Below are 24,249 nucleotides of genomic sequence, written 5' to 3'. Positions count from 1 at the left end.
TGTCAACAGACTAAGCAAATCCGTCAGCGATTGATAATGCTCGTCTGGCCATTTATAGTACTGCGACACTTATTCAAATAATATGTCTGGGCGAAAAATACAAGATGTGAGCTAAGTGCACGAATAATTTCTAGAATGGCTAGACACGCATCGGCGCATTATATCATATGACTGCGAGCGATGATACAAAGCACGCTTACGATGCTTAATATCTGACCGTAACCTGACCAGTCTTCGCTCCTCTGTGTAGAGGCACGCCACTGGATGATAGCATTTTGGTGAACCAACATTCAGCGTTGACCAAGATCACTGCTGCCTGAATAAGGGGCATAAGTGGTTCATTTGCTCTCTTCTGCGAGAAAAGGAAAAATAAATAGATTTTATTCTTTAACACCTAACTCCGTGTCACGAGCGTCCTGTTTTAATTTTTATTTTTTTGCTGCGATTGTAATTCCTTGCGTAATCCTTAGAATGATTTATTAGTTTATCCGTGCGAGTTAAACTCCGTAAACAACAAGGTGGTCATTAAAAACACTGGAGTGTTCTGAATGAATGTTCACCAACTCGGGCTTTTCAACGTGCATCTAAAGCTAAATACGCCAGCGTTCTTACATTTCGCACTAATCGAAATAGGGCCTCTGGGCCAGGGAGTACAACCTGCGACCTCGTAACTCCGCCGCAGAACACTATAGCCACTGGGGTGCCGCTGAGGGTCCGTTGCTCAGAGGGGAGTAGCATACTTGCTTCGGGGGGGATGAAAATCTTGTAGATGCGCCCCAGCGGCAAACCCAGGCAAGATACCTGCACCTTCTGTTCCGACGCGCCCTTACAACAACGATCGCGTTCTGCGAAAACGCAAAGTGAAAGGAAATTGTTGCTCTCGCTTGCTGGGTCTTCTCAGCGGGAGCTGTAACGGTCGGGCTCCCCACAATATTGTTCGCAGAATCACTGTGCGACGGAGACGGCAGCAAGAGCCACGCGACCTCCGCTCCGATCGTCGAACGGATCGAAAGATGGCGTCGCAGATCCCAGCTTTAGCCCCTTCTTTATGGCTATGGTGGATGCACAAGGTTGTGTTGCATTCACTAGTGCTGTGAAGCACTTCTCTGCCCTTGACTAAACAGCGAATTTGCTCGTTTCTTATGGTGCACCATGCGGAAACAGGATTGATCAAGCTCGTCACAATAGAACAGCATGATCGAACGACAACAGCAACGAGAACAGCCAAAGCTTCCGTGTTTGTTTCCTTATCGGTGAACTTATCGCCCGTAATACTATAGCGGAAATTGTAAATCACGTTACCACAAAGGATGCGTTTGCGTCTTGTCTTCACTGTGGATGCATTCGCCAATCATTGAAGATCGAACGTGACGTCCTAGCTGTTCTGGATGGCGTTCATATTTCTTGGGTCTAACAGGGTGACTGAGCGCTCATGTAAGCGGATTTGATATCATCATTCATTAGCGTATATGGATGTTGCTGCGAGCAACAACATATTAGCTTGAAAATTAGCTGATCGCGTTCACTCATTTGTCATCTTTTCGCTGAAGCACTACTGTAGCTATAGCCAAAGAAATAAATCCGGGCACGTTATATCTGGAACCAAACCCAACTTTCAAGCCAGTACGCATCACGGTCACTTTGTGTGCACAAATGGATAATTATACTTGCATGCAGAGCAGAGAAGCGCCCAATGGCCTTTCGTGCGCCTTTCTTCTTTCACCATAAGACCGAATCGAGACGCGGCGTCTGCACCGTTGGTGCTCGCGCATGACGTCATGGTCTTGCATCACTCCGTAGGAGGGGCCCGGAAGGGGGCTCTCCCCTCCCTTTACCGCCGGCCATGCTATATACTGCTCCTCACACACATTCCTAAAGCGCCGCAAAATCAATCTTGAGACTTGCACGCTATTCGGCGGTTAACATTTTACTTCGTTTTTGACTCCTTTTGGATGGCGGTAGTTATCGGCATCTCCTGGGGTGTGAAGGCCAGTTTTCTCATCGACTCGGCACCCGCGTGAATAACTCGAGATGCGTTCAGTCGTCGCCATCTATGGCAAAGATCATGGGCATGACTGTTGCTTCGTTAGTTCAACCTTCTTTGTTTAGACTGATCAATGGACCAGGAAAGGGATTCAGTTCGTAGTGAGCTGGTGTGTATGCGGCTGGATTGAACGTCAGTTGCGTTTAACTTCTCCTTTTGCTTCATTATTTCCTCGAGTGCCGGCTCGCCGCGACGCTGGCAGATCCTCGGACCCATATACCCGTGATATGGGTCAGATAACGTGGAAAATAAAATCATGCGAAACAGCGTCCATCCTCAAACCCGTGCAATAACCGTTAAACCGATAAGCAATATGAATATCACCCGTTGCCTTGTCTGGTTTTTCTATAATTGTACAGCACTTATCGTGTAAAATTGCAACTTGAAACAAGCGTAGCAAGGGGTTGAGAAATTAAGCCATCTACTAAGGGGGGGAGATGAGGAAACAGCAAGCAGGAAGGAAAGGCGAAAATTAAAAAGAAAGTTTACCGTTGTTTGTGAAAATATTTATGAATCATCGTCTTTTTATTTTAAAATGAACTACACAAAACGCCGCCGGAAGTGGAGAATAATTCCGTCTGTTTTGAGTGACGCTTCTACAGTTATCGGTCGAGCCGCCTGACGTAGCCAGTTCCCAGCTGTGCTTATGCGGGTGTTTTTCTAACCTTCCGCGGTGGTCGCAGTACGCCTAGAACTGCAGTGTCTTGCGCGCTACGCGGTTGTACGGGGCTGGCGGCCACGCATGGTTACGCAACTTCCCAAATAACGATACGAATCGGTTTTGGCATTTATCTTGGTAGAGAAATAAATGAGGGATCCAAAAGAACTGTGATTCTTGCGCAAATATATAATTATTTGCAATTTTTCCAGAGTACATTCAAACAACGCTACTAGGAATCTTTATTTTACACTTTCGCTTGTTTACTTGCTCTTGGCAGTGTTCTTCATATGCTTCTTTCTTGCGTGATTACATTTCATACGGTTCCGTGTTTGTCAAGTCAAAGAGAGGTGTATCGCACAGGTGTACCTGTGAGATGCAGCTTATTTAATTTGTCTCTTCTGGGTTTACGCGTCTTTGTGGCAAACTGTGGGCATTATTCTCATTTGTACTTGTATAGGCAACCCCCCTCATTTGCATAGAAAAATCAACTCTAGGGTTCCCCCCCCCCCCCCAAAAAAAATATATACTGGGTACGTGCCTGCACTGGTTGTTGCATATTACGCTGCATTCTCTACGAGACCCGCAGATTCGGGAAGCAAATGCGCAGGAACACGGCACTTGGAGTAACAGAGAATTTGATAAAGGCCGTGGTGTAACACTTCTGCAGCGCGAAGCACTGAAGTGCGGGAAAAGAAAACGAACGAAGGAGGAAGGACTGCAAGAGGACAACAAGTTTTATTGATCACATAACACACACACATGTACTCACACATTTTATATATTGTGGTCTTCCCCCGCGACGCTCACGGCGCGCACGCTCCGATTCCGCGCGCGCCGGACGACCACCGCGAGTTCGAGCACTCCGAGCCGCCACGCGCGCAGGGCACCGGGCGTCCGCGCCTGCTCCGGCCCGCTCCGTGTGCCGACGCGCAGCTGCGCGCGTATGCGCTCCGCCGGCCCCCACAGCTTAGGGGAAGGCGAGACCGCGCGCGCAGCAAGGGAGACCCTAGGCAAAGCTCTCAAGAAACAACAAAGGAACATTTATTAAGGTTGGATTCAATACAGACACACGTTTTAACATACCGTCCGAATATGAATCACACAAAACATAGCCAAATGGTCGCCGGTGGCCGCTAACGGCGCACCGCGACAAGGAGAGAAACAAAGAACAAAGAACCCCCAGCAGTAAGAATTTGCCTATCCTTCGGTCAGCGCCTGCCATCGTGCGCCCCACAGCAGAGAAAAGGTAAATAGAGAGAAACGACAGACGAACAGACGGGGGCATGATCGGCAGACGCTGCTTCAGGACATCGAGACGACGGAAGAGTGCGCGCGCGCCCGGCGAGGCCGGGACCCCGACGAGCCGAAGTAACCATCGGCCGGCGGCGGACAAAGGGGGCCGCCGCCGGCAGAGAGGAACACGTACGCACCTTCCGACGCCCCGATGTGGTCTCTCCGGGCGCCCGTCTTGCGCGCCCTTACCCGGAGTGCACGCAAGCAGGGCCCGAATCCCGCCAAAATGTCGGCCAATAGGCAAAGCCTGTTGACCTTCGCGTGGGCGGGGTGACAGCAGAGCGACAGTGTTTTATGACCCGCTGCCACCCCGTCCAGGCAAGGAGGAGAGGGACACGGAGCCCCCTCGGCAATACAGCGTAATGGCCTCCACACAACCATCGCGAGAGCCTGAAAACGCTGCGAGAGCCAGAAACCCCACAATATATATATATATATATATATATATATATATATATATATATATATAAATTGATATATTTGAACACAGCGGCAGAGACACTAGTCCCACTGAAAGGTGAGCCAGCAGTAAAACCAGACAAGAGAGAGAGAGCTATGCCCGTCCTTGTCCCTCGCTGTCTTTGTGGTTCGTTTGCTCGCGCAGTTAAACAATATTCGCTAATATCTACCAACTCGCCCAACAACAAGTTCTACTAAACTAAGTTAAGCAGAGTTAAAACCTCCGGCTTGCTACCCTGCACTAGGGGAAGGGAAAGGGGAAGTAAAGACGGAAAGAAGAGCGATGACAAAAAACAAGAGCGTGAAAAAAGAAGTGTGAAAAGGGGCGGAATGGGATCATTATAGTCTTTCTAATAGGCCACTGCCACGTACAAAGGTCAACAAAGCCTTGGCCGACTTTCGGTGCGATGACAGTTTATGTCGGCATTCCAAGACTGACTGTCCTGAAAGTGGCCTGCCCTCAAGACGTGCCAATGCGGCCTCTAGTGACAGCCGGTGCGCGCTGTATCGAGGACAGTGGCAAAGTACATGTTCTATAGTCTCCTAGTCGCCGCAGTGACTGCAAGCCACGCTCTCGTCCATACCGACTCGGAAAGCAAAAGATAATGTGTAAGCGACACCAAGCCACAGTCGGCAAAGCACTGCTGTCTCTAGTCGTCAGAGTCCAGATGGGGGTCGAAGTCGAAGGGAAGGGTCTAGTCGGTGTAGACGTGTGTGCTTTAAGTTTGGTGTGTTCCATAAAGTTCTGATGGCCTCAGAAAACCAGACAAGATTAGGGTTGGCATAGGCTCAAAAGAACAACCTCCTTGTCGTGTAAAGCCACTGATGGTTGACTGGCGCATCTGTCAGCAAATGTTCAAATAAAAAGCGCCTCTGATATCTCTCGCGTTCCCCTCTCGTGCATGGCGATCCAGCACGCACCCATATTTAAACTGAGGCTTACATCAGCATCCATTGCAGAGCAACACTAGGTTAGAAGTTCTTCCTTTAAGCCATTTTTGTGTTCCCCAGACTTTGGTTCATGCAACGGCCCGTTTGCCCAATTATCCTGTTACAATCCTTCCTCCTTCGTCCGTTCTTGTTCGTTTTTCCGCATTTCAGCAGTTCGCGCTGCAAAAGCTTTACTCCGCGGACCCAAACCAACTCATCCGCACTGCTATTCTTATTCGATAAAGGCCACCTCGCTAAGATCTAGCTTACCGGGTGTTTCGTGCACCTCCTGCTTGCCCATAGATGGCGCTGTGGACAGTGTGCGCGTATGCTCCTGCGTACAATCGGTGGACTTCTGCGTGATTGCGGATAAGTCTGTCGGTGTTGGCCAAGGGTGTCCGGAAGTTTTTTTTCTTTTTTTCAGGTTACATTTGAATGACTCTCGAAGTTTTCCGTTAGAACCAAATGATTTTTGAGATAATGAGGAAGTCCTTAAACGTATCAAGAAGACGTACGGCGCTCATAAGTACTCGTCGCACGAACTGGCACAAGAACCGCTAAAATCCGCCATTGAAGTTTTCTTGTCTTTTTTGTTTTCTTTCCTCCTCGTCTCATAGAGGAAATAGGTGATCGCCCCATACCCTGTTTCGTGTATTCATCTGATGAGACGTGTAGAAAGAAAATTCGACTTTTATGACTCTGCAACGCCGCTTTACCTACACTTAAAAAAGCCATAAACCCGAATAGGCGATTTAGAATAGCAGCGTTACGGTCGCTTTAGACAGCTATAGCTTCATGGCGTTATTTAAATATATGTAGCTGTATATCATTGTCATGCCCTGCGGCAGCATTCCATGAAAATGACATTGGCACATGCTACGGCCCGCCCCAGATTAACTTAAATATTTTCTAACGCTCCAATACAAAGTGTCTCCTTGCGTTCATGTGTAGCAATGGCTCGTAAAACGAGAACAAGGTGAAAGTGAGAGCCAACGTTTCGACAAGTGGACAATTGTCTTCTTCAAGGCGACATATGCTTTCCCTCGCCACAGTATATAGTAGGGTTCTTCTAAACGCGCGAGGGGGTAAGGCGGGTGGGTGCGGCAACGAGCGAAGGTGTGTTAGCGGCGAGGGTGTAGAAGTGAGAATAAAGGAGGGCTGTGCACAAGGCCGGTGACACGGCCGCCTGTCAGCCACGTCTCAAACGGCCGTGTGTCAACCGGTGTGTCAACGACAGGCACAGCACTACTCTGTTACCTGTTTCGCTGGTGGTCGTGGGCTATCGTGTCTCTGAAAGAGATAATAGAAGTAGCGACAGAAACCGGTGCTCGGGAAACATAACATATATAAAAGAAAATACGAAAAAAATTTTTCCATTTCAGTAATTTCTTCATATATATTTTTTTCGCGACCACCAGCGAAACAGGTAATGCAGGGGTGCTGTGCACGCCGTTCACACTCCGGCTGACACACGGCCGTTGACACGTGGCTGACAGATGGCCGTGTCAGCGGCCTTGTGCACAGCACTCCTTTATTCTCAATTCTACACCCTCGCCACTAACACACCTTCGCTCGTTGCCTCGATCACCCACCCGACTTACCCCCTCTGCTCTTTACAGGAACCCTATCTATATATACTGTGCCGACGAAAGCATATGCAGCCTTGAAAAAGAGAAGTACACTTGTCGAAACGTTGTCACCCGCTTTCACCTTGTTCTCATTTTGCTCATCGTCTTGAATTTCCATCTGCCGCCTTGCTCCTGTCTTCAATGGCACGTAAAAGATTAATCATTATTAACCGTTGCCGCGCAGAGGCGCCAGCGATTGCATCGCTGTTCTTCGTTTATACTTTTTTCTCCTTTCTTTTTCTGTTTCTTTGTTGTTGTTTTATTTCATTTGTTTTGACGTTCCTATTTCGATGTAGATTATGTTCGATAATTTTGGATAGCCGGGCACTTCGTTAGCCTATTTTTTCAGGATCACTTCATTTAATGAACAACAACAAATTAACTGCAGCTGTATTTCATTGCCTCTATATATATACAGAGAGAGAGTACCCCGACGCGCTACGCAGATGTGTTAAATCGCTGGCTTCTATTTTAGTGCGGTCTATATAACGGAAACCGATCAGTCTTGGATCTTCTTTAGCGCCTCAAATTTAGGGCTTCAGTTTCGAACGCCTCTCTTCCAGGTTATCGGTCGTCAACTTGCTTGACATATGTGCATCCCTGATAGACGAAATTACCGATAATGATTATCGGTTTGAGAAGCACAGCTGTTGTCACATCTTAGATGGAGAGTGAGCAGGGGCCGTCCACAGCGAGCTGCCATGGCAGATCGAAACGGAAAGCTTCTGCTCAAAAATCAAAGAATAACTAAGCGTGATATTTAAGCGTACGTTACTTAGCTGTGCCTCTTGGAAAAGAACAAATTTGGCTTTGAACAGTGAAGCTCCAGAGGTTGTGCTTTGATTGCGTGTAAATATCTGTTTTTGTGTTTGCAGAAGAAACGCATATTAATAAAGCATATAAGTGCACTTATTTCAACTACTCATGCATATGATATTTGTCGGCATGCTAATTTCTAGACGAATTTTACTAATGCCATGAACTTAACATTCACTCTGCCCCCTGCGCAGTTTTGTGTTGCAAACATTCCCACGCGAGGGAACTTGCACTGTATAGCTGGTACGCATTTTTGATTTCAATTGGCTATCTGCTTGTCCGATTTGTGATGCCAGGCTGTCACGCAGGAAGGTATCTATAGCCTTTGTTTAAACTCGGCACCTCTATCAAATCTATAAGTTTACGTACTCCTTCACTATCTTACAAGTTTGGGAATACTTGTAGTGGCACTAAAGACTTTAGTGGAGATGGAACGGCGGCTGTTGGTAGGCTTTCTTGAAGTGTGCTACGTAAGATTGGCTGTGGAGGAGGGGAGTGTCCTTTGGGCAATGACGGCTTAGCTTAATGAGACAAGAGTGGCGTACAATCGGCATTGTCGCACCCTCACAGGGTGGGATGACTAAATCGAAGAATGCGAGCGTCGCAAGTTAGTTAGGGGTCCATAACAGCGAATGGGCATGGCGTATTAAATTAGGCTGAAATGAATAAATGCGCACAAAGCCCATTACAAGGGGGACCCGTACTTCAGGCAAGTTATTAGCTCAACCACTTTAAAGATTCATATTACAATGCAATACCTGTTATTGTATATAGCAATCCCTTTTTTTCTGAACAGATATAGAACAAGAAAATCGAGATCAATTGTGATCCGGCCGTGACACGCACACAGACACACAAGAGGCGCGCACACACATACACCCATACACGTATATATATATATATATATATATATATATATATATATATATATATATATATATATATATATATATATATATATATATATATCAAATTTCATGGGGGCTGCGAAGATGCTTTTATTTCGAATACGACCGCGTAGCAGTAACGGACAGATTGCCTTTGGCTTCTAATAGATTGTTACATATTTGTTTACAAGCAAAAAAGAGGCACTGCTTTGTATTGACAAGATATATTCGACCGTAGTGCATGTGCTTTGCGGTGCTTGTCGATTACCATGCGCCGCAATATAGTTCTTAGCCGAACATTTGTCAGAACTCGGCACTCTGCCATCCTTTTTCTCACCTTTTCCGAAGCATAATTGAAGGTGCGTGCAAGGTTCGTCGGATGGATGATAAATTTTAGTTTTATGACGAACTGTAAGCGAGTCCTCGCTCCGCCGACGTGCTGCAAAGGACAAAGGTCGCGTTGGCCGTTGGCGTGAACAATGCTGCCCTGAATATAAACTCATGACCACTTGCGCATACAAATTCCTTTCGCTGGTTCCGCACGTGTTAGCGGGACTTACTGGAAGTAAGCACTGTGCAATCTTGCGGGAGAGGTGGGAGAACATTGTTGTTAATGTTCGCCAGATTAAAGTGAGGCAGACGTGGAGAGTACGCCTGCCACATGGAAAGCGCGCCCGTTCAGAAAAGCAACACGTGACTTGCGCGAGTGATTTTGGGTCCTTTCTTCGAGTGCATAAAGAAGGCTGCGACTTCATGATTACATTTGCAACTCAATTTCTCGTGGGGGCTGGTTGCTAACGCGATTTGCGTTCTGAAGCCCGCTTTGAAGTTGCATGTATTGCATTTTGCTTTTCTACACTGCCGTATACTGGTGCTATGGGTCATTCGCGCTGCGATTTTGGCGTTCACGTATTCGGATTTATCGCGCTCTGTAATTGTGCATTAAATAAGGCAGGTTACAGTGTGTGCTTGCTTTATTGGATGTTTTATTCCTGCTACGTACTGTTCTTGATTTATTCCGATAGCAATTATATGTACACTGCAGGCAAACTTCCGTCATCCTCCCCTTCCAACGCCGTCAGCATGACGTTCCATATAAATTTCGAGTGCGCTAACATCGCGGCCGCGCGTCGTGATCTGTAGGTGCGAGCGAAAGCGTGCGAGGGTGAGTAGAAAAGGATGGTGACTTGATGCGGCGGTGGGTTCTCGCTCTCATAAATGAGGAGGACGGGAGGGTGCACGCCCTCTTCTGATTCGTGCAAGGAGGGGACGGGGAGATGTGCGAGCGCTGGGAGAGAGCGAGGGGGGAAGGGGGGGAGGCGTTGGGAAGTGGGCAAGTTACAGTGCGCTTCTACTCTTCTACTCCAGCTGCGGGGGCTAAGCGCAACCGCGCGCGTCCTATCTAGGAGGCAGTCAGGGTCGGGTTCGAAGGCTAGCTGACCTGCACATTCTTACCACTTTTTTTTTAATAAGAATGTTTTCTTTCTCTCTGCGATAGCTGATGGTTTTGTGTGCGCTGTGTTCTCGCGCGTCATTGGCGGCGGGGAGTTACGGAGTCGCCATCTGTCGGAAGCGCCTCCCTTGCGTAGTATGAGGGATCACGTGGCGCGCTCCTCATAGGTTTCGCTCACAGCGCTCAATAAAAACACCACGCGGTAGCCCTCCTGGACATTTATGTAGGTACTCTCAAAATGAGGGAAGTTTTTGACTGTCGATATAATAATCTTGGACAAACTGAAAGCACAGAATCGTTTACAGACGCTATCTCTTTACCGAATACGTACGTATAGTGGACACCACTGCGCGCGGTCGCCGCGATGGTGTCTCCCGAACCATCTTATTGCGTGATAGGGAGGCAAGCGCTAAGAGTAAACTATGTGAAATATCTTTTTTATAGTGGGCGGTCTGTATAACCAAGTGGCGCATAACAGAACGAAGCCTGAATACAGCGATCGCAGGGGTTCGCAGCGACTGACTGCGCGTCTGCGTGCATATCCACGCACAATTTTTTCCTTTCGCTGTGCGCGCGCTTTGCACCGTGCCGTGAGCTTTAGGCCGCAGCATATGAGCATTGGACAGTACACTAGCAACCATTGTTGCATGGACGCTATCAGAACTGCTCAAAAATAATTTCGTCATAGAGACTTCGACGCCTACAGCGACTGTGATGTGCCATCACGGCGATTCAATCTTTTTTTGTCATCTGAATTCTTGGACATTTCAATATTATTTCTCAAGTTGCATCGCACTGTATGTTTATCGGTCTTCTCAGCGTGCGATTTCCCTCTGCTTCTTTTTCGTAATCCAGTGCATTATTTCATAACACCAGCATTAACATATGCCACGAATGTTTTTAATGTGTGCTTGCCGCTCCTTTTCGGTTCCATGGAGTGAACTTGCCAGTATCTAGGATCAACCAGTTCATTGACCAAACCATCATGACATTACCCGGGCAGCGGGCGCGGGCGAGCATCTCAGTGCACGTTTTCTGCTACTCACCAAACATCGCAGTTCCGTCGCCGTAGCAGAAATCTACCTTGCGTCTATGCTTGCTGCATACCGGAGTTGTAGAAGATTGCTGTTTGCCCGTTCTAAGTTTTGCGAGCCAAGCTTCACGCAGCTCCTTGTCCTGCGGTTTCGTGTGAATAAGGTTGACACCGGGGTCCGGTGCGTACGTCCGGCGCTGCGGCACCGAGCAGTAGCCTACCATGCTGCACGCATCCAAAGGCAGCCACTACCTATTATAGTACTTTCAAATGATGTCAAGCAAACACCCAAGGTGGTAAAGCCGTACCATTTAATCAGAACCGCAGCGCAGCTAGGACTTTATAAACTTTCATTTTCAGCTCGCTTCGGCGCTTCCGAAGCAGCCGACGCGGCCTCTGTGTCCACGTGATCCCTCATGCCACGTCACGCCGACGGTGGCGCTAACTTTCAAGTGGTGGAGCTCGCTCCCATATTAAGCGAGAGGCAGTACGAAGGGTGAATTCACTCGTCGTTGCTGCCGCTCTTTATTACGCCAGCGTTCTGACAGTGAGTGCCTGCGGCCATCAAGTGCTATGTGTTCCTGTTTTAGTGCGCGCGTGTGACGACGTGCTTGTTATTTCGGTTAGTAAGCAAATATTTACAGCAGTTTAAGCAGCTGATAAAACGACTAACGTTGCTTCGTATAGCTGTCCAATAATTTGGTATCGCAATCAATGCTTCGCTTGCGAGAGAAACTGTGACTTTCTTGCTTCTGTTCTTTGCGTCTTCGTTTGTTCTTCGTACATATTAGCTGCTTGGGTTCATTTCTCTATATTTGCACAATAACGGGTCCTTCTAGGGCCCACTTTTACAGGCTCGCCTCCTGTAATGCACAACGACAACAAGGTTAATAAAATACCAAATACAACTTAGCGAACAATTAATGTACACAGCAAGAAAAACCTAGATAGACCAAGAGCGCTTGGAGCATGCTTTTAGGTGAGTAAATGCACTAAAACTCCGGAGGCTGCGGCCTTGCAGGCACTGTTCACTGAATAGTTTCTCCTTTCCCACACAGCCAGCCAATATGAACGCGTAGCCTCATGTAGTTATGTGAACAGCAATTATTTGCTGGGCCCATCATGCATTTATAACGCTCCTCCCAAAACACACTTTATACATATTAGCACCAAGTTTAACCACGACGCGTCCGACATTTCGCAAATGACGCGTTATTGAAACCTATACGTAAAGATGCCAAGCACAATTTACCGAAATGTGTTTAAGAACAACGTGCTACTTGGCTAAGTGGTACGTTACATAATAATAATAATTACCGGACTGGATCGCGAAAACAAAAGATTACAAATAAATAGGGACATACTTTGTTGTCGAACGTTTTCACGCTTAAATAGAAATGCTTAACATAAACAAAGGCAGTCAAGATTGTGGGAATTCTGTTCGCCAGGCTTGCAGAATTTACATACAGAACTAAATGCTATCGATCATTGCACAATGCGATGTTACGTCGCCATTCGACTAGCTTGCCAGCAATTTCACCGCTTCGTGCAACCATTGTCCCCGGCCAAAACACTGCTGAAGCCATATGAATTCGTCTGGAGAGGTTTGTGTAGAAGCCATGAAGGTCATGGATAAGGACGATGTGTAAAATTAATGAAGAAATCCAAACTCTCCACGACATTACAGAGAAGTGCAATCAGCTTGTACGTGACCATTGCTAATGTTGATAACCGCCAAGCGAGTCCGGGCTGTTATCTTTATAATCGCGAACACCAATATCTACGCTGAGAGTTCCTTGATCAATGGGGTTAGCAGTCGCCGCTTTCTGACTGCGAAGAAGCGTATTTATGGTCATCCTTTTTGCGAGAGAGAAAGAAAAGAGCGACATGGTGAGGGACAGAAGCCTTACAACAATCGGTTTCAGCTGACCAGATTCTGCGCCCTTTGGCTATTCGTCGGCCTCCGTGAGAATCAAAATGCAAGGAAGGTCGTCAATGGCAAAGCAGGAAAAGTCGGAACATTCGAAGTCGAATCACGTTCGCTGGACCGTCATCACCGCTGTTTAATGTTGCAGGCTTTTGAGAGCGTAACACGTGCACCAGAAAAAAAAAAGAGGAGAGGCGGTTGCCAGAATTCTTTCTAAGAGGCTATGACGTTGAGCTGCTTCATGCGTGGGCTGCGCACGCGCGGCATTAGCGTGACAGCACAACAACTCCAACGGTGCCGACGCAGAGATGTCTCGAACGTCAGTATGAGCGTTATCGCAATAAAAACAAAAGATTGCTCTAACGTCGCGTGTTAAAATTTGTACGAACAGCATGCTGCTTCTGAATAGTGAAATGACGGATTTCTTCATCAAAAAGTGTGCAGCCACAAATCGAGTTCAGCGCTACGTAATGCAAAACATTGTTGTTCGTCAACAGAATGGCACTCGCAGAGCGTGGCAATTTTCTGAAGCCAAGCGTGCACCGTGAGTTGTGAAGACGAAATGTCTATATGGCATTGCATTCTTAGCGATGATGATATACGAACAACGTTAAAATTTTACCTTGTTAGAGTACCTACAATTATACATATGTACTTCAGTTGACATAATTACTCAATGTCTATCGATTCACTAATTGTGGTTTCGATAATGTCTTGAGTGATGACATCCCTGGTGGTTTCATCTGGTCGATTCACCGATTATGGTGGTGCAAGTCCAATGTGAGTCATTCTATACGTCATTTCGCTCTTGCGGAACAACCCAGGAGCACCACGCCGAGAAGCTGACACCGGCTGTGTCAAGCGACTGTGATTGTACATTGTTCATTGGCACTCTACCGGGTTTTAAGGGGACGTAGAGCGCTATCTGGGAGTTTAATAAGAGCTGTGCACTCCAAATGCTGTCCTAGACCGCTATTTGAGCGGCAGTGTTAAAATGCGCTGCGTTCAAAATCGGCCCACAAAAAGGGTCAGATACCCGGCAAGAAAAAAAAAAGTCTACATTCGACGAGAATGCTTTGCACTAAGATAGATTTTGAAAGCATATCATGACTCCAAGCTGCCGCAGCGTGGCAACTCGGAATCAGAGCGCGCGTGTAGCTGGAGCCTATATTTTCAGAATTTTACATACGTGCATGCAGTACAAATGGCGCCGACAAACTCTGAGGTGTTTTTTTGTTTTTTTCTTAGCGAAATGTGGCAATGTGACAGCTATAATTCAACGCTAGCTTTTTGTGAGAATTTGGCCTCAAAGTACGAGCTCTTGTTTACAAATAATATAAATACCGTGTGAAATTTCGTGGCCAGTGGATAGTTACAGTTCAATGGAGAAGTTGTAAACCAGAAAATTCTCACTTACTGCACGTTACTCAACTTAGTACGTTTATACTTTTGAAACTGTTATAGAGCTAGTGCGCTGAAATCTACTATCAAAAGATTTGCGTGACCCTGAGCACTCGAGCTGCACTTTTTTTAATTCGGCTAGTTTATTATGTTGACAATTTCTTGTTGAAACAGAAGCTGCTCAGTGTAAGCTCAGATGTTTGAGAACTATTTTGTAGAAAGAGCCTTTTCTTCGTTCTTCTTTCTTATTTCTTTCTTGATTGGTCAAATGATGCATTCAGAGAGCTACTCTATTATACAGAAACATATGCAACAATGACATTACAGCTGCCATGATATAGAATCTCCACTGCAGCGTTTTTTAGCATAATCACTGTCACAGCACGTAGATACGAAAAGCTGTCAGCACATTGCAAAACATTTAAAACACTTCAGAAATTGAAAGAATGTGCGTTTCCGGTATGAAAAAGGACCAAAAGTTCAATTTCGAGTGCCTCACAGTGCTTGGGTGTTGCTTATGTCTAACAAGGATCATTCTGTTGGCAGTATACGTTAATCAAAAGAAAGATGGCAATGAAAAGTTTTACAATACGAGAGTTACAGTTCTGCGAACTACCCGCTACTATGCCTGTCACATCGCGTGCACTGTAGAAACAGGGGAGTTAACGTACCTTCGCCTTTGTAATCTCTCATAAAACATTCGCGGAAAAGAAAGTGAGCACATTCTACGGACAGCTGTCCTGTTCTGTGCCACTTGTGCTTTTGCATGTTCTGTTGCGCCTGTCTACTAAACCAGAAGAAAAAGTTCGGCGAGTTGGTGGTAGTTAACAGCGCTAACTAACAGCACTAATTACCAGCGCTAAACAGACAGCGCTTGTGTCGTGTTCTTCTTTTCTTTCGTTCTTTTCGGTCTACTATTTTCTATAGATTTTTTCGGCAAATGATGCCGAGAGGGCGTGAGGCTATAGTAATCCAGGTACAACGAAATTAGGATGGCCCACTAAGCTTCAACAAAGACACTCCCTCACCAGAGCAGGAATTGTCCTCCCTGGTGCAATGTTCGGCCGATTCCTCCCTCATGATTACTGCAATTATCCCATGTCCCTTAGTCCCCAGCAGCTGCAGATCACCTTACTAAGGTGGCGGTCAGACCTCTAATACAACAGAGGGGGCTAAAAATCTATGGTAACTAAGACCCTGGTAACCTTTCACACCCGAACTCTGTCGAGTGAGATTAGTTTAGCAGGACTCTTTGAGGAACTATTATCAGACATTGTTTGGGATATTATTGGCCTTAGTGAGATTAGAAGAATGGATGAGGCTTTACAGTGCTGACTAACAGCCATGTCCTCTACTATATATGTCTCCCAGATAAGAGGCAATACGAGGTAAGATTCGTAATCCATAAGTACATAGCGGGCAGCATTGACGAATTATACAGCATTAATGAGAGGGTAGCAGTTGTCATAATCCAATTTAATATGAGGTATAGATTAAAGGTAGCACAGACCTGCGCTCCAACATCCAGTAACGATGATAGTTGATGTTCACTTCGATGTCAGTGAGGGAAACTTGGATATATTGTGGATGTCGCGAAGTCACATTACAGTAGGGAAGGTTGTGACTCTGATTACAAAGGGATTAACTCTTTATTAAGATAGAATAGGCAAGCGATAGAGTGGAAATATTTAGACGGACATCAAACTACGAGTCAAAAGTTAGAATTCTTGGTCTTCTTTCCCTTAGCCGAATCTCCACCGAATCCCCCTCCAACGGCCTTGCACGCACCTAAAAGCCTCCCCAGCAACCCCCTCGCCCCATCGTTCGTCCAATCAAACTGCGGTGCGCGCAGTGGGCACAATATGGGGCTCCAAGGTGACACTATCCGGAGTCCAAATACGTCAAGGCCGTTGCCACGAATCCTTTGCAGTGCAACGAGTCTCTTGTCTCACAACCTCGCAGGGCACACTTCTACGAAGAAAACACTTCCACGCCCCGTTGGGGCATCTGGACCGTTTGCAGAAAGTCTCGGCATGGTGCCGTTCAGCGGTCAGGGGTTGACTTCGAAGCCACTGCACTGCTTCCGCGAACTGACTGGTGGAAGCCTGACTCACAGTCAACTCACTTACGCGCTCTTCGTAAACCGCGGGTACCCCACCCCCGATGGCTATAACTCTCTGCCGTCGTCTTGGTGTCGAACCACGCGGCGGTTTTGAGCACCCCGCGTGACCCTTGCATGCAGCCGCCCGCACAAACAACGCCGAACTCCACTATGACGGTGAAGTAGATCAGTTTTATGAAGTTGTTGAATTAGCGAAGAGAAAAGTGCATACTCAGTATACTGTAGTAATGGGAGACTTCAATGTAAAAGTGGGGAAAAAGCAGACTGGTGAACAAGCAATTGGCAACTACGGCGCCGATTCTGGGAACGCTAGAGGAAAGATGCTGGTAGAATTCGCAGAAAGGAATAAGTTGCGAATAATGAGCATCTTTTTAGGAAGCGTAGCAACGGAACGTGGAGCTGGAACAGTCCTAATCGTGAAACAAGAAAGAAATTGTTTCATACTTTCTGCCGATCCCAGCGTAGTTCAGAATGTGGAAGTGTTGGGTAGGGTAAAGTGCAGGGATCATAGGTTAGTGAGGGCAAGGATTCACCTGCATTTGAAGTGAGAAAGAACAAAATTATTCAAGAAGAAACAGGCCAACCTAGAGGTAATAATGGTAAAAGCAAACAGATTTAGGCTGGTACTTATCAAATGATATGCAGTCTTAGAACAGAGAGATAAAGATGACATAGAGGTAATGAATGAAACCGTAAATAGGTTAGCTTCAGAGGCATCAATTGAAGTGGGAGGTAAGGCACCAACGCAACCAGTAGTGAAGCTCTCCCAAGTAACAAAGGACCTATTAAAGAAACGACAAAGAAATGAAGTGTCCAACTCAACCAACTCAAAAGATAAGATAGAATTCTGGGAACTGTCAAAACTGATCAACAAGGCGAAAATAAAAAATATTCAAAATTATAACCTGACGAAGACTGAAGAAGCCGTAAAATATGGATGGAGCCTGAAATCAGTGAGAAGGAAACTTGGCATAGAAAAAACCAAGATGTATGCACTGAAAGATAAGCAGGGTAATACCATCCGCAATCTCGAAGGTATACTAAAAGCAGCGGAGGAATTCTGCATGTATACTGACCTGTACAGTACCCAGAAGAGCCACGATACCTCCATTCGAAGCAGTAATGAACAGATTACAGAAACTATTGCTGTCTCTGGCGATACGGTCAGAGGGGCCTAGCAAGAGTTGAAACTGCTAGCTCTAGGAGAACATGGATTAACAGTCGATTTAATCAAAGGTGGAGGAGGTCGTGTGTTGGACCATTAGGGTTACAGAACGGGTACCAAGAGAAGGGAATCGCTGTCGTGGTAGGCAGGAGACTAGGAGGGGCGATGAAATTAGGAAATTCGCGGGTGCTAGTTGGAATCGGTTGGAGCAGGACAAGGGTAATTGGAAATCGCAAGGAGAGGTCTTCGTCCCGCAGTGGAAATAAAATAGGTTGATGATGCTGATGATGTCTCTTTCGCATTGGTTAAGGTGACTTGGTTTATGACGCAGTGATAGGTGTGAAATCTGACCATTTTCGTGGGCCGATCCTGAAGGTAGTGCTGTCTAACCCTGTGGTTCATACAGTGAGCCAGGAGTATATTTTAACGGACAGCTCTTATCAAACTGTAAGACAAGGCTGCTGTAATTCCCAGCTGTCCAAGAGCCGAGCTCGCTCCTTCCTCCTAAACTGACGCTGTCTTATTATCTTCTTTCTTTTGCTTTATTACTTTGTGATATCCGAATGTTTGTTATTGTTAGGCACATATAGGTACAATGCAGGATAAAATACAGACGCCGCATTTCGTAGGGCTTTCGGCGAACGGCCATTGACTAGTGGGGCACCGTGACGCTTAAACAAAAGCAACCGGGCTACATTTCCTTCGAATTTGTCTTCGCTGTCGAGGCGTCCGTGAGAGCAGCGAAGATAAATTGTATATTCGCCCTTCACCGCAGTACCCAAAATGTCGCACCTAGTAGATTTATGAACGAATAGGGCAAAGACAGTGCGGCTCCCCTCACGGAAGCACATATATCATTTGAGTGAGAAGCTGTACGCACACCGACACACGTACGCACATGCATAATGGGGTACGAGTCCTCTTTACGTTCTGGCCACGGAAGGCAGCCGTGCGATAGTTGAGAAGTTAGCAGTTCTGTATGGAGGTTTTAAAAGGGAGAGGAGAATCACGAAGCTCCGACTAGTTTGAATTTATTAAAGCGAAGCTTTCTTTGCCCTTTTCCCCACAGCGAAGCTGTCTTTCTGAGCAGACAATTCGGGTCGTATACGTTATGTACCACTGGGTACGTTCCACGGAGTATGGGACACTGGGCTATTGCCAAGGGCTGTGAGCCCATTCTCGATATATGCATCACCTCAGGTATGTGATATACTGGTTAGGGAGAGAAAATCTAAGTACAGAAGGCAGGGATGTTAATCAGAAAAGCGTCTGAGTGGTACCCTGCGGTGGGCTAGCTTATATGAGGTTACGAAATTCTTCTGCATGTCTAGAAGGTTCTTTCCACCCCCTCACCCCAAGTTGAATAGGCCGCAAGTCGTTTTTTCTTAGATTCTTACACACCCGCACCTATACGTTTTTGCACATTATACATGAAGTTTACCCCGACGTATACCGCGCCGGCGCCTGTCCGTCCTGCGGGCAGACCTCCACTCTAGCATACATGCTCTGGACGTGCGGGTCGAGATGCCCCAAGTTCAGCAAGGAGGAGTGGGACTCACTTCTGCGTAGCCCCGCTCTAGACAAGTCCTGGCTGTCCTGCGTGCCCGGCGTGGACTAGACCTATCGGTCCCGACTTGGGATTGGCCGGGTGCGCGACGAGTTCGCGTCCTTGCCAGATCTCCAATAAAGTTGTCTCACTCACTCACTCACTCACTCACTCACTCACTCACTCACTCACTCACTCACTCACTCACTCACTCACTCACTCACTCACTCACTCACTCACTCACTCACTCACTCACTCACTCACTCACTCACTCACTCACTCACTCACTCACACACTCACTCACTCACTCACTCACTCACTCACTCACTCACTCACTCACTCACACACTCACTCACTCACTCACTCACTCACTCACTCACTCACTCACTCACTCACTCACTCACTCACTCACTCACTCACTCACTCACTCACTCACTCACTCACTCACAGAGCAGGGGAATATAAATAAGAGAGAGAAAACGAGGGGAGGACTTACAAAGACAATAAGTGTCCCCTGTATCGCAACGACTAGACGTACGTCGACGGACCGTATACAGGCGCTAACTAGGTGCTGTCCCCGTCGGTCACCAGCCCAGAAATCAGTGAAGGCGCTCTTGGGGTTTCTGAAAACAGCTGGCTTCTGCGAATGGTTTAAACTGCGTCGCGCTGTCCGCATTACTCTCATTGCCACTGGGTAAGCGACCAAATAGAAAAGCAGAACACGACGCAATAGGTCATGAAGTCAGCTACAGAAATTGAACAAGTCGGCTACAGAAAAGTAACAGAGACGTTCGTAATAAAAACAGCCGAGTGTGGAGGAAGGAGTGAACAGTTTGGGACTAGAACATTGTTATGTTTCTGTGATCACTTTAGGTTTGAATAGACCTTGCGTCGCGCGTTTATGTCATTAGCATTTCACTTGATTTAAGTTTTTTTTTCCTTTTTTTAGCGTTTTCCTCTCTGTCATCTTTCTAACCCATATCCCCCATCCCCAGTGTAGGGTAGCAAACCGGAGACTCATATCTGGTTAACCTCCCTGCCTTTCCTCTTCATTCTCTCTCTCTCTTAAGTTATACACTTCATTTGTGTCATTTCGTACAAGCAAACACTAGCGTAAAGTTTGCACAACATTTACTTTAACATCTGCGCAAACTTCAACGAAAACTTGGTTTAACACCAATTTCCGTGCACATAGTCGTGGGATCCGCCGATTTCTTTTTGTTTGTTTTCGAAATGTGCATTTGTTCCAGGACTACGGATTCTACTTCATCGACTAAGAGTCGGCTCTGCGCAAATCTCACGTCATGGGATTCCATCGTGCGGCCACGGCAACGGCACGAACGCATTGACAAAATACCGCCTGGAGGAGCGCTGGAATTCACTTGCACGTTCGCACTTTTCTTTCTCTTAAAGATGCATCGCACGGAACTTTCGGAGTCGTTTATGTGGAGGTCTCTCGTTTCTGTTGGGCTCGACTTTCTCGTGTGTCTTCCTCCTTTTTTTGTTTGGAAAACTTGAAGCACGAGAGAGCGCAACGCGAGTTCTTTCCTGTATTAGTTAGCTGCAGCTCGCCCTACAGACTAGGTATTTCAGAGCGATAGCTTTTAGAGTCGACCATGGCTTTCGTGGAAGAGGCCGGGCGTACCGTGGATTAATACTGTGAAGCGGTTTTAGTCACAACTGCACGTAATTCGAATGCTCTAGCGAAGTTACTCCATCCTATATACTGTCAGAAGTAACTAGGCGTCTTTAAACGCCAAAGCGGTTTTGCATTTTTTTCTTGTAACTTGAGTACGCTTTCGACTACTCGCTACTTTGGATATTTGTGATAATATCCAAATTTATTTTACTAGGCTCACCTGCGATTGTCTTATCAGGCTGTTCTTGAGCAGCTGTATCCCGCAGCCTTTGAATGCAAGACGCGTTTGGTTGGTTCTTGTCGCACGTGTTCTTGTAGTAGCCCATGCCAAGTTGAGCGCTGTCATACGTAGTTGTGAGAAAACATCAGCTAGAGCCCGGCCGGATAAACTGTTCCATTATTTTCTTTTATGTATTGATTCTCGCGACGAAGATACGCATTGAATTAAAAGAGAGACGCAATTTGGACCTTCGACCGAGACACATTGCTTCTCTTTAAAATGTGACCACATCGCACGTATCAAGGTATCAACGTAACAAATGAATAATATCCGCATAGCACCGGGGTATTAATTCAAGAAGGACGGGCTTGTCATCTGCTGAGAAGTAGACAGGAAGCCTGTTTGAGGGCAACACTGGGAAGCAGCTCCTTCTACGAGAGAGTCAATAATGGTATGTAATTGTACTCCCGTTGTATTTCTTTTCAACTTCGGGAAAAAAATTATCTTGCAAATACCTTGCAAGTAACAACTTCCTTGTTTGTTAGGTGCTCTACTGAAAGACCTTCTCCTCTAAATTCAGTATTTGCTGCTCAACTGAAATGCTTTTCGTGCGTTATTCGGAAGCTTAAATACATTGTTTTTAAGTATCTGAGGCCCTCGCCTACTCCGCCCCTGTCAGCGCCGATTTACTGCTTCGGCAGTATAAATACCATGTTTCTCTTTTGAAAAATATGAAGCGTAGTAAAAGCACGAAATGAAATAACTTGGCCTCAATAAACCTCAACAAGCGCGGAGGTGAAATTCACAAAGCTCGTCACCCTAAAGAGCTGTTTGTTATTGCTCGGCCACCTTCGCTAACTACTCCCTTGGCTGGCACCCGTTTTTCGTACAGTTCAAGCGTAACAACCCTTCTGTAAATACATGACGAGAACCACGAGCCTTTCGGTATATTCAAGCCCATATAGAAGTGTTAGTCGGTGTGAGGTGGGATGTGCATGTTTCGATAAACCTCTCTGTGTTTCAAAGCTTTACCAAATTTTCTCGTATGCATGCGCTTGATCAATTCTCTGTAAACAGTTACGTTGTGTGTGTTACTCTCCTTTAAATATTCTCCGTGTTCTCATTGCCTGTTCCTCCTTTTGTCGTTCTTGTATACTCTCTCTCGCTTTTTCTTCTTGACGCATGGACTTGCATAGAGTCTGTGTTTGGTAATGGTGGTAGCATTAAACTTCCGGTCTCTTTTTCTTGCTTTCTTTTCTTTTCTTTCTAATGTGCGATGTGGGGCACCTCACTACAAGTCTTTGCTACCGCTTCTCATACACCAGCCCAGGTGATTATTCAAAGACAGACCCGCCGGTAGCGTCGCTCGCTCACCATTTATAACATCTTCGGTCCAGGGGAGACGGAAGAAGACGCGCGCCAAGGCGCGAAGCGGCCGCCCGGAGAAAAGAGCGCGCGCGCGCGACGGTGAGCGCGAGAGCGCCGTCCCGGCAGCTTCTCCTTCCGGCCGCCGTGTACTACGCTGTAGCCGCGTGCGCTGCGCGGGAGGTGGGGCGCTTCGGCGCGCGCCCACGAACGGGCCGATCAGTTGACGCTCGCACGCCGGACGCTTCGGACGCCTTCGGATCCCTCCGGCTGCTCGGGCAAGGCGCTCGTGTCGATGAGGCTCGCTGTAGCGCAACGTGCGACCGCTCTTCGCGTGTAGCGAGCTTCGATTCTCCTCGGATGACTCTGTGGTTCGCGCAGTCTTGTGGCGTTCAGTGCGGCGATATAGGTCGACTTTGCGACTGCCCTCTCTTCGGAACTGTCGGGGAGAAAAACCGAAAAAATAATCCCGTCTCGTTAAGGAACGTTTGAACACCGAGAGATCGCCGAACGAGAGAGACTAGAAGCAACCTGGATGGGCGTTTGCGAGCGTACTGTGATGTGCCGAGACTGGTGACGGTGATAATTTATTGTTTCATCTTTGCGGTAGTGGACTTCGTTTGGAGGCGGGAAAGAAGAGGAATCGGCACCTGTGCACAACGGCGAGGGGTAAGTGTGGTGATGTAGTGCGCATCTTGCAGCCAATAGTAATATTCAGTCGTGACATAATTTACATAACAGAATCCCCCATTATATGTATGTATATGTACAGGGAAGCTTAATATTTATTCACTTTTCGACGACACTGACCACGCTACGGCATCGGATGTTGATTACGCAATGCCTAAGCAGTGCGCGAACAATTTAATTCGCCCGGGAAACGATGGTCCAAATTATTTGTCCTCTCCCACAGTTGCATTGAGGTAGCTTTGTTTCCTTTTCGAGGCCATGAACTTGAGTTCGCGGCTTAACGTGAAAAATCGGAAGCTCATGTGCGTGTTTCCAGGAAATATAACTTGACAAATACAACACGCGGAGGTGTTCCCATTATTTATCTATCAAAATGTTTCACTTTATTCGATGTCGAAGCGCGATTGCGTGATTCAAGGCTCTTCCACCACTCTTGAGATCGCTGACAAAGATGAAATTTAAAATTGTCTCTGCTTAAGCTGAATGGCTTGTAGTGCACTCATAAGACAACAACTGGCTGGGTTATTTTTTTTATTATTTTTTTTGTAAGTGAACACTCGTCATGATTTAAGTTGTCTCTCGACACAAAAGCTGAACGCAACGCCTAGGCCTCTAATGCACTTATCACAAACGTGACATTATCGTGAACGCAACGTGTGCAGTCCTTAATTCGTGTGTCCGAGATGCCATTTACTCTTGAATTGTAAAGTAATCCACTGGCAACCAATAACCGCTGCGATTGAAGTGCTTTCGTCGAAAGGACTGCAAGTCAGCTGCTATACTCAATGCATTCAAGTTTTTCGCAATTGCCTTACTTTAATGTCATCGGCTTTCTCGGCTCGGGTGTGGTCAGCCTCTCAGGCAATCGCACGGCAGCGTCGCTGAGGTCCTTGATGACACGCTGTGAAATTCCACGGGACATCACTCTGCGAATTGGTCTGTAAGAAAACATGTTTGCAATATATCTCGT

The 24,249-nt window shown here is 46.7% G+C and overlaps 1 protein-coding gene across 8 annotated transcripts in view; it reads left to right on the top strand.

The window, feature by feature from the left end:
* Positions 1–24,249, top strand: part of LOC135902404 (calcitonin gene-related peptide type 1 receptor-like) — a 572,650-nt gene that overhangs the window by 320,156 nt on the left and 228,245 nt on the right. For 6 of the 8 annotated variants that reach the window (XM_065432422.1, XM_065432413.1, XM_065432418.1 and 3 more), the window contains exon 1: positions 22,740–23,258. The exons of the other annotated variants lie outside the window; for them this stretch is intronic. The gene's annotated coding sequence lies outside the window, so the exon portion shown is untranslated. Of the gene's footprint in view, positions 1–22,739; positions 23,259–24,249 lie in introns of those variants that run through there. 8 annotated transcript variants of the gene reach the window in all.

This window comes from Dermacentor albipictus, chromosome 1 (assembly GCF_038994185.2).
Source record: "Dermacentor albipictus isolate Rhodes 1998 colony chromosome 1, USDA_Dalb.pri_finalv2, whole genome shotgun sequence".
In the NCBI taxonomy this organism is placed as follows: Eukaryota; Metazoa; Arthropoda; class Arachnida; order Ixodida; family Ixodidae; genus Dermacentor; species Dermacentor albipictus.
Note: the sequence above shows the minus strand (reverse complement) of the source record. Positions and strands in the feature narration are given on the sequence as shown.